The sequence below is a fragment of the Mus caroli genome, unplaced genomic scaffold, assembly GCF_978045245.1.
Source record: "Mus caroli unplaced genomic scaffold, Mus_caroli_1 scaffold_18, whole genome shotgun sequence".
Taxonomy (NCBI): Eukaryota; Metazoa; Chordata; class Mammalia; order Rodentia; family Muridae; genus Mus; species Mus caroli.
This window is the reverse complement of record NW_028227273.1, coordinates 74,279,636-74,290,820: the sequence shown is the minus strand read 5'-3', so window position 1 is coordinate 74,290,820 and position 11,185 is coordinate 74,279,636. Positions and strand designations below refer to the sequence as shown.

The window sequence follows — 11,185 nt, the reverse complement described above, 5'->3', positions numbered from 1 at the left end:
GGTTGATATTATTTTTTTATGGGGTTGCAAACCCCTTCAGCCCCTTCAGTCCTTTCTCAAACTCCTCTATTTGGGAACCCACACTCAGTTCAAGAGTTGGCTGTGATAAAAGCTTTATCTCTGTATTATGCCCTCAGAAAATTGGACATAATACAGAGATAAAGCTTTTATCTTTATCTATTGACTCTGAAATTTTGTATTGGCATCTTGTAAATTGTGATATCATTGATACATAAATATGATTGGTTAACATTACAGGGATTCTAGATGCTATCAGGGTACTGTGTATTTCGAGGATGACAAATCTATTTGGTTATTGGAATGTGGAGCAGAGCTAGCAGGACGACAGGACTCTAGCAGGACACAGTGTTGTGGCCCTGTGGTGTTGGTACTAGAGTGGGAATGTGGTCCTGCAGATTCAGAGAGTTGGCAGGTTGAAAGAAGCAGGAGCATAGAGGGTTGGCGGGTAATTTTTTTTTCCTTTTTTAATATTTCCTCTAACAGGTGATGAACCAACATGCTGGCTGGGCAAGAATCCACTAGAAATTTATGACTATTTCCCTGAGAGTTAGACTTGTATTTATTTAGTTAGTTATTTATTTTATTTCATTAAATGAGTATGTAGCCCTAAAATCAAGTCAAGTGACTCAAGTGCAGGGAAAGTTGAAATAAAGTAACTGTAAACTGTCCTGAGTTTCCTTGCTGTGGAAAATTACAGGCTGCTCTGAGAGAGAGAAAAAATAATGAAGTTGGCTGCTCTAGGCAGAAAACTGAACCATAAGATGACATAAAATTGTTTACATGTCTCACATAAGCTATTGGGTCCCTATCCATCAGGAAGAGACTGTTTTAGAAAGAAAGTGTAAAATTAATGCCTGATATGGCAGACTAATGTGCTCTAAACTTAACTACATGTGACCCACTAGTCAGGGGCAGAGCAACTCTAATGAGTAGTAAAAGAGATTTTAAAGGTATAGGAAATATTTCCACAAACTATAAGTGCTATACAAGATCTGGGACCAAAGTTAAAATCACAGTTAGATGAAATTGGGATTGAAGGCTGTATTATTCAGGGTTCTCTAGAGTCATATAACTTATGGATAGTCTCTATATAGTAAAGGAATATATTGATGACTTACAGTCTACACTCCAATTCCCAAAAATGGTTCAGTAGTAGCTTTGAATGGAAGTCCAAGGATCTAGCAGTTACTCAGTCCCACACAGCAAGCAGGCAAAGGAGCGAGAGCATGATTCCCTTCTTCCAATGTTCTTATATGGTCTCCAGCAGAAGGGGTAGCCCAGATTAAAGGTGTGTGCCACCATGCCTTTAATCCCTGATGACCTTGAACTCGGAGATCTCTCTGTCTTCAAGATCTCCATACGAAGATCCAGGCCAGAAACTTCTATCTCCTAGCCTCCAGAATATGGTCATTTGTGACTCTTCCAATTCTGGATTTTATTTCATTCCAAATATAGTCAAGTTGACAACCAGGAATAGCCACTACAATCCACCCCTTGTCAACTTGACACAAATAATATCTCATGTTCAAATGAAACAATAACAAGGTTGTGAATACGCCTAACATGATATAACTCTCCCTTGTACAATCACAAACACATTTGTAAATTTACAATGGGGCAATGTCCCTTGGGAACATCCTTTTAGTGGCTTAACTTAAATACAAATTGATGTTAAAGAAATTGGAAGGAAGACAAATGTATTTGTTAGCAAAATAAGACAAGAGCATTCATAGTACTTTATAATCCTAATAACACATACCTTCATTTCTGATGGGTTTGTGTCCTTTGTCATCCTGCTTGGATTAGCATGTTGTAGTTTCCCATTAACTTTAATCACAGGACATGATAGTACTCAGAGATGCCCTAAAATATCTCTTACATTCCAGACATAATCTTTCTTACCTCCACTATGGAGAGGCAATACAATTTCCCCATGGTAATCTGGATCCATCACCCCTCCTAATGTTATTCCTTTTTTAGCCTGTTGGCTTAAGGTCATTAGAAGCCCAAAATGACAGGGGGAAGTGTGAGCTTCCAGTTCAATGGAAGGTTTTATTTTAGTTCCTGGTAGGAGCACACTTCCTCTGGAGCCAAAATTTCTAGGCCAGCAGAACCTAGAGTTATGGGGACAGGAAGCAAAAACTTTCCTAGAGGGTCACTAGGAGTGATAGTGAGCAGAACTATTCCCTTTTCCACCCCTTGATTCCTGGACCCTTGAATCCTGGCTATGGAGGACACTGTACCATATATCGAACACCGATTCAAAGTATATGCTGCCTTCGGAACTCTGCCCCAGCCCTCCATGCTGTTACTACCTAATTGGTGCTGTAACTGCATCTTCAAAAGGATGAAATGCCATATTTCTATCAGACCAGCTGCTTCAGGATGATGGGGAACATGGTAAGACCTGTGAATTCCATGATCGTGGGCCCACTGTCACACTTCTCTGGCTGTGAAATGAGTTCCTTGGTCCGAAGCAATACTGTGTGGAACACCATGACAATAGATAAGACATTCTGTCAGTCCATGGATGGTGGTTTTAGCAGAAGCATTACGTGAAGGAAAGGCAAATGTATAACCAGAATAACTATCTACTCCCAGATATAAATACCAATCTCCGGATTGGTATTTATAACTACCTTCCTCTACTACCCATTCTCAGCAGGTCTTGGCTCTTTTCCTAGAGGATTGACCCATACCTTCATTCCTGATGGGTCTGTGTCCTTTGTCTTCCTGCTTGGATTAGCCTGTTGTAGTTCCCCATTGACTTTAATCATAGTAAGAACAAAACGCTGTCCTTTCCACAGAAGAAGCGGCTTAATGTAGTCAACCTGACACCTGGTTGCTGGCTAGTCACCTCGATGAATGGTGCCATATCTGGGGCTCAGTGTTGGTTTCTACAGCAGCAGCTGTAGCCAGGTCAACCTTGGTGAGTGGAAGTCTGTGTTGCTGAGCCCAAGCATAACCTCCATCTCGACCACCATGGCCACTTTGTTCATGTGCCCATTGAGCAATGGCAGGGATGGCTTGGAAAAGAGGCTGACTGTCCACAGAACGGGTCATCTGATCCACTTGATTATTCAACTCCTCCTCGGCTAAAATCACCGTTTGGTGAACATTTACATGGGACACAAATATCTTCACATCCTTTGCCCATTTGGAGAGCTCTATCCACATACTTCTTCTCCAGATGTCTTTCTCACCAATTTTCCAATTGTGATCTTTCCAAGTCCCTGACCATCCAGCCAATCAATTGGCTACAGCCCAAGAGTCAGTGAATAGTCATATATCGGGCCATTTCTTCTTACAAATAAACTGTAATACCATGTGTACTGCCCGAAGTTTTGCCCCCTGTGAAGATTTCCCTTCACGTGTGTCTTTCAGGGTTGTCCCAGAAAAGGGTTGTAATGCTGCACCTGTCCACTTCTGGGTGGTACCTGTATAATGTGCAGAGCCATCAGTAAACCAGGCTCTATTTTTCTCCTCTTCAGTCAGCCAATAATAGAGAACACCCTATGAGGCTATAGGCACATGCTTGGTAGCAGATGGCATTGTAACAGGAGTAGCAACCATAGGCATTTGAGCAACTTCTTCATGTAACTTGCTTGTGCTTTCAGGACCTGCTATGGCCCGATCACATATATACCACTTCCATTTGATAATAGACTGCTGCTGTGCGCATCCCACTTTATAACTTGCAGGGTCTGATAGTACCCAGCTCAAGATGGGTAGTTCAGGTCGCATAGTAACTTGGTGTCCTATTGTCAAAGGTTCAGTTTTCACTAAGGCCCAATAGAAGGCTGTCTTAGTCGGGGTTACTATTCCTGCACAAACAACATGACCAAGAAGCAGTTGGGGAAAAAGGGTTTATTCAGCTTACATTTCCAAATTGTTCATCACTGAGAGAAATCAGGACTGGAACTCAAGCAGGTCAGGGAGCAGGAGCTGATGCAGAGGCCATGGAGAGATGTTACTTACTGGCTTGCTCCCACTGGCTTGCTCAGCTTGCTTTCTTATAGAACCCAAGACTACCAGCCCAGAGATGGTACCACCAACAAGGTGCCCTCCCCACTTGATCACTAATTGAGAAAATGCCCAACAGCTAGATCTAATGGAGGCACTTCACCAGCTAAAGCCGCTTTCTTGGTGATAACTCCAGCCTGTGTCAAGTTGACACACCAAACCAGCCAGTACACAGGCCAAGAGCTGTTTTTCAGAGGGAGAATAGTTGTCTGCAAATGATGGTAGAGCTTTGCTCCAAAATCCCAAAGGTCTCTTCTATGATTCACCTACAGGGGCCTCCCAGAGGCTCCAAACAGCATCTCTATCAGCCACAGACATCTCAAGTACCATTGGTCTGCTGGATCATATAGTCCAAGTGGTAGAGCAGCCTGCACAGCAGCCTGGACCTGTTGAAGGGCCTTTTCCTGTTCCAGGCCCCAGACAAAGCTAGCAGCTTTCCGAGTCACTTGCTAAATAAGCCTAAGTAACACACCCAAGTGAGGAATGTGCTGTCTCCAGAATCCAAATAAACCCACTAAATGTTGTGCTTCTTTCTTGGTTGTAGGAGGGGCCAGGTGCAATACTTATCTTTCACCTTAGAACGAATATCTCTACATGCACCACACTACTGGACTCCTAAGAATTTCACTGAGGTAGATGGTCCTTGAATTTTGGTTGGATTTATTTCCCATCCTCTGATATGTATATGTGTTACCAATAAGTCCAAAGTGATTGCTACTTCCTGCTCACTTGGTCCAATCAGCATAATGCCATCAATATAGTGTACTGATGTGATATTTTGTGGAAGAGCCAAATGATCAAGATCCCTTCTAACTAAATTATGACACAGGGCAGCAGAGTTAATATATTCTTGAGGCGAAACTGTAAGGGTATCCTGCTGGCCTTGCCAACTGAAAGCAAATTGCTTCTGGTGGTCCTTATGGACAGGTGTTGAGAAGAAGACATTTGACAGATCAATAGTCGCATACCAGGTGCCAGGGGATGTATTAATTTGCTCAAGTAACAAAACTACATCTGGTACAGCAGCTGCAATTAGAGTTACTACCTGATTTAGTTTTCGGTAGTCAATTGTCATTCTCCATGATCCATCTGTTTTCTGCACTGGCCAGATAGATGAGTAAAGGGAGATGTGGTGGGAACCACCACCCCTGCATCTTTCAAGTCCTTGATAGTGGTAGTAATTTCTGCAATTCCTCCAGGAATACGATACTGTTTTTGATTCACTATTTTCTTTGGCAGAGGCAACTCTAAAGGCTTCCATTTAGCCTTTCCAACCATAATAGCCCTCACTTTACAGTTCAGGGAACCAATATGAGAATTCTGCCAATTTCTGAGTATATCTATCCCAATTATACATTCTGGAACTGGGGAAATGACCACAGGATGTGTTTGGGGACCTACTGGACCTACTGTGAGTCGGATATCAGTCAAAACTCCATAAATCACCTGCCCTCCATAAGCCCCTGCTTTAACTGGAGGGCCACACTGTTTCTTGGGATCTCCTAGGATCAGTGTCAACTCAGAAACAGTATCCAATAAACCCCGGAAAGTCTGATTATTTCCTTTCCCCCAGTGTACAGTTACCCTTGTAAATGGCTGTAGGTCTCTCTGGGGAAGAACTGGAGAAAGGGTAACAGGAAAACTTTTAGGTGTCTTATCAAGATCCTTCCTCAGGGGAACTTGGCCACCCCTTCATTCAAGGGGTCCCGGATCTGCAAACTGTCTCAAATCTGGAAATTGATTCACTGGCCAAAATTGCCATTTACCACGATCTAATGTAGCCTTCCTTTCACTTGTTTGAGAATTTTTCTGCTTATACAGATCAAACAGATATGTAGTAGGCTTCCTATGCATTTCATTCCTGGAAACACCATGACTGATTAGCCAGTACCAAAGGTCCAAGCGAGTCATGCCACTATAAATTTCACCATTCCTGTGCTGACCATTACTGGGTGTTATTATAAACATTGTTTCATCTATGCTGTCCATTATAATAACTAGGATCACCTTGTCTCTGGTGATTCAATGCTGACACCTGGCCCTTGCTACCTCAGGGTCCAATTAAACCCATTGAATTTAATTCATCTAATTGAGCAGCAGCATCTCCAATGCTAAGGCCTGGCATAAGGAAAAGGGCAAGAACAAAACACTTCAAATGTGCTGGTGCCCCTCTCACCAGTTTGCATCTTATAGAGCTGGTAAAGGGCATATCTTCTGGACCTTCCCATTGTGGAAGATTAGGTTTTACATAATATATCCACTCTAGCATTGGAATTTCCCTAAGTCTTAAAATCCCTTTGCCAACACTAAGCCACAGAATATCAGGCATCTCCAAGTCCTTACAAGTAGGCCATTTTTTGATAAACACTTCAGCCAAACATTAAAACAAACTTATGACATCTTTTATTGTTTAACTTGGCAAGCTTCCATATTAAACCTAGAATCTCCACTCAGAGGGCCCATGTCAATAAACTCAGCCTGCTCTAGTTTTATATTCCTTCCACCCTTATCCCACACCCTTAAAATCCATTCCCACACATATTCGCCAGGTTTCTGCTTGAATGAATTAGCAAACTCATTAAGCTCCTTAGTAGTGTAGTGAAATTCCTCCTGTACTACACTTTCTACTTCCCCTCTAGGAGCCTGTTTTGCTTTGAGTCTGGCTATAGGTCTAGAAGAAACCATTGGTGGGCCTTGAGAAACATCAGTATTGTTTTTTCCCTGGCATTTCCTTCAGTGAAAGTCATGACTGATTTATCAGACTCTGCAGAATTAATTTCTTCATATGGGGAAGACATTATTTCAAGGGATGGGGCTGATGGTACTACTTCCTCAGGTGGGGTGAACTCTTGAGAATCTGAATATTGAAAATTCACAACTTCAACAGGGTCTTCCCACACATCCCCATCCCAAGTTATAGGATCCCATTCTTTGCCAATTAGTGTCCTTACTTTAACTGTTGACACTTTCTGAGGCTGAGACTTGCATTTTTGCTGTAGTGCAGCCAACCTTACAATAAGGGCTACAGTTTGATTTTCTGCAACTTGAGCTCTATGGCTGCTGGAGAGAAGATTCTCTTCAAGGACACACTTAGCAACTTTTAGATCATTTACTTGTGTCTTGTGTCTGGAGCCTTTCTTTTTCTTTTTTTTCTTTTTTTTTTTTACAGAGATTGTTTCCATTTTTATTTGATGTTTCCAAACGTAAAAAAAAGTCAAGATTCTTACAATTCTTACAACAGTTCGAATGCAACCATCTCAGATGAGACCATGCAAAGCAATTCTTGTACACATACCCTTCTCTCCTTCACCTTTGCTGCTTCATCCGGTGTGACGACAACTGGATGGCTTGTCCTTGGTGGGAAAATGCCATTTCTTTACACCACCACCCAACAGTTCCTGCTTTTCTGCAAGTCAGTTTCTAACAGCTTACTTTGCTTTTTTTTCTTTTAAACATTAGGAGGCACATTGAACTGGAGAATTTAGCTGCCCCGTTTTATTCAGCGCCTGCACAAATAAGCACACACAGCAGTCTCCCCGCTGCAGGCGGCTGGGCTGGTAGACATGAGCTCTACTAGATTCAATTCCTTTATATCTTGCAAGTTCTGGGTTCGGGTTCCAGAAGAATAATGAGGAACCCTCAGGTGAAATTTTAACAGTGAAGCTGCATTCAGTTGCATTCTGTAAATCTTTGCTATTTGCATAGACTAAAGACAGTTTGCTAAATAGCACTGAAAGAAATCCTGACCCAGGTGACATGACTTAGTCCAAATGTTTCTGACCAAAGAAATTATACAACAATATTTATAGGCTAACTTTTAAAGAGATGGTTGACATGAATACTGTACATATTTTACATATAAAATAGGTTCATGCATTATTACCTCTGAGAGTATCGTGTACATACAAACCCCCAAGCACTTGTGATGGTTTATTTGCTGGAAGCAGTACTGTATACAAAACAGTCCAGTTTCTCTGTTGTGTTTAGTACAGGGAGGACTTGCAGAGAATTGTGAAAAAACAAGATAGAGAATGGCAATCTGTGGGTTTCTTTAAAATATTTCTTTTAAAACACCCAGAGTACATGGCCTCTGTACAAAGAAAAATATAAAAGGTCTGGACGATCATGCTTGGTTACACTACATAATTTAGAATGAGTACTGCTGGCTGAGTTCTGCTTTGGAACCTAATGTTTTTAGTTCTGCTGCATCGGTAGCCCAAGATCTCATTATGAAAACTGTGCCAGTTTTCCTTACAGGCAAGGACCCTTGTCAGCAGCAGCATTACAGTTTAAAGGTTAACAAGTGACAGAACAAATGTCTTCACTGTCTTAAGCTTGCCAGTTAAAGAGTATTTACAAAAGGTTAATAATGGCTAAAGATCTTGTCCTCTTCTCCCCCTTCACTTCCTCCATGAAGTCATGGTACTTTTTCATGGGATGGCCAATTTTGAGTGAGCACAAAGACGAGGTACAATAATTCTTGGCTCGAATCTTCTAGTTCCCCCACAGTTAACTCACCTGACACGTCACTTATTGACACTCAAGACACTTAGGCCTAGAACAGCTGAACAGAACAGCCATTTAGTGTGATAAAGTTGTCACTGACCGGCATCCAAGGTTAGTCTAGTCCAGTGGTGAACAATGTCTCTAAATCAGAAACTGAAAATATATTTAAAGAGCACTCGCCCTTGAGGGAAATGTGGCCCCTAATAGAGTCTATGTCAAAGAAGGGAAATAGCAGCTGAGCATGCTAAATAGATTTCTATAACCAGTTTCAGGATGAGCTATGCCGAGCCACATGTAAGTACTGACAGTTTTCCCAAAAAACGGCACACTTTTTCATATCAAATCACTGTGGCAGAGGGGAAGGGGTCCTAGTACATGGACTGTGACATAATTCTGCCTGTGAACAAATTCTCAGAAATAGGAAGCTGAAGTGCTTTGTCAAAGGCTACTGGCCCATACAAACACAGCCCAAATCGGCAGTTTACAAAGGGAGAATACGACTCTCTTTAAGTTTTGGGGTGGATAGATTTCTTTAAATACCAAGAATTTTTCATTAATTCCCAACAAAGATTTGGTGTCTATTTTGATACTGTAAGAAAAAAAAATAGGGCAAAAAATATACCCAATAACCAGTTGATCTGTCAAAACAAACCACAGAATGTTAAGTGGACAAAAGTGAAAATGTTAAAAAGGTTATAAAAATGAAAACCAAAGGAATGGGGTACAATGAAGGCTTTAAAAAAAATTCCACATGGCTTTGGCATCTTAAAATATTTTTGCTATTTTGTTATTTATTTTAAAAGACTTGAAAGCAGATGAAATACATGCAAATTATTTGAAATCCCTGCATAGCAAATAGAGTTTGCCAGCAGCAGTCAGATGTGTTAGAAGAAAAGTGAAAGAGCCTCTCCTTGTGACATGTGCATCACATGATGGGGGAGGGACCCCAACCCTCTATCTTATACTGGATGGCACCCCAGAGGGCAGTGCAGCAGTCACAAACAAGGCGTTGTTATCTGGGAGGGAAGGGACTGAGGAATTTCCATTGGTCAGAGAGCACCCCAGCTTTAGTTTTTCCAGGTACTCTGCATGGACAGGCTTATGACACTAAAGAACCTTGATTGCATCTTGTACTTTGAACCACTCTCTCTTCCTTCCTATATTCACGGAGTCTTCCCAGTCTTCCAATATTTCAGTGACGGTCAGAACATAAACATATGTTCTGTGCTTCCGGTCTTGATTCTCAAATATTCCCAGGAGTCTGCCTAATTTTCCTTGGACTCCAGCCTCTTCATACACTTCCCTCACAGCAGCACTGCCAGGCCCCTCCTACGGCTCCATCCCTCCTCCTGGGATAATCCATTGGTCTGGGTACCCACTGTTACTCACCAGCAGCACCTCGTCCTCCTGCTCGCTGCGGAAGCACAGGCAGGCCGCCCTCTTCTTGAAGCCCTCGCGGTCGTACGTCCGCGTCTGGTTGGGCTTGAACTTCATCCTAGAGCCGGGCTCCTGCAGCCGCTGCTCCGGCCGCCACCGTGGGGAACCGGCCGCCGCCACCCCGCCGGGGAGTCGGGCCGAAGGAAGTTGCGATGCTCGGACGTCGGTGGGACGGGCGGCGGCGGCGGCACGGACACGGACGGCGAGGCCGGGCGGCCGCCGGGACACGGGGCGGAACGCGGGTCACTGCAGTCCGGGCGCAGCGGTGGAAGCGCCGCCTCTGCTCCGGCGCCCGCCGCTCTCCGTGGAGCCCGCCGCCGCTCGCAGCCACTCCTTGCTTGCACCCGCCGCCACCGCCGTCGTGGCTCGTGCCACGTCGTCTGGAGCCTTTCGATTTTATCACACAATTCCTTCTTTTTCATTCATTGTTTTATCCCCAGATGTTAAGAACAACCAGACAGTAAAATCATTTCCTGATTTTTTTTTCCCCATCTTGTAGAATGCTTTATACACTGAATCACCTAATTCATCAAGAAAATCAAGGGCATTAGCTTCTTTAAGTTTGAAATATAGTTTCAACCATGGGTCTTCAAAATTCTCTGAGTTCTCAGGAGGGAAAGAATGTGGAGAGGTTTCAGTAGTTGAAAGTGCTGGTGAATCAACAAGACAATTCCAGTATTTTAAAAGATTCATCCTTATACTTCTGCTCCTCTAGAACCACTCCTAGTACCAACTTCTGTATTAGAGTTCTCTAGAGTCATATAACTTATGGATAGTCTCTATATAGTAAAGGAATTTATTGATGACTTACACAGTCTAAAATCCAATTCCCAGCAATGGTTCAGTGGTAACAGTGAATGGAAGTCCAAGGATCTAGCAGTTACTCAGTCCCACACAGCAAGCAGGCAAAGGAGCGAGAGCATGATTCCCTTCTTCCAATGTTCTTATATGGTCTCCAGCAGAAGGGGTAGCCCAGATTAAAGGTGTGTGCCACCATGCCTTTAACCCTAGATGACCTTGAACTCGGAGATCTCCCTGTCTTCAAGATCTCCATACCAAGATCCAGGTCAGAAACTTCTATCCCCCAGCCTCCAGAATATGGTCACTTGTGACCCTTCCAATTCTGGATTTTAGTTCATTCCTAATACAGTCAAGTTGACAACCAGGAATAGCCACTACAAAGGCCTACTAAATATTA

At 42.9% G+C, this 11,185-nt stretch overlaps 1 pseudogene; it reads right to left on the bottom strand.

The window, feature by feature from the left end:
* Positions 1-9,321: 9,321 nt before the first annotated feature.
* On the bottom strand, positions 9,322-10,317 carry LOC110288956 (diphosphoinositol polyphosphate phosphohydrolase 2 pseudogene; annotated as a pseudogene).
* Between the last annotated feature and the right edge of the window lie 868 nt (positions 10,318-11,185).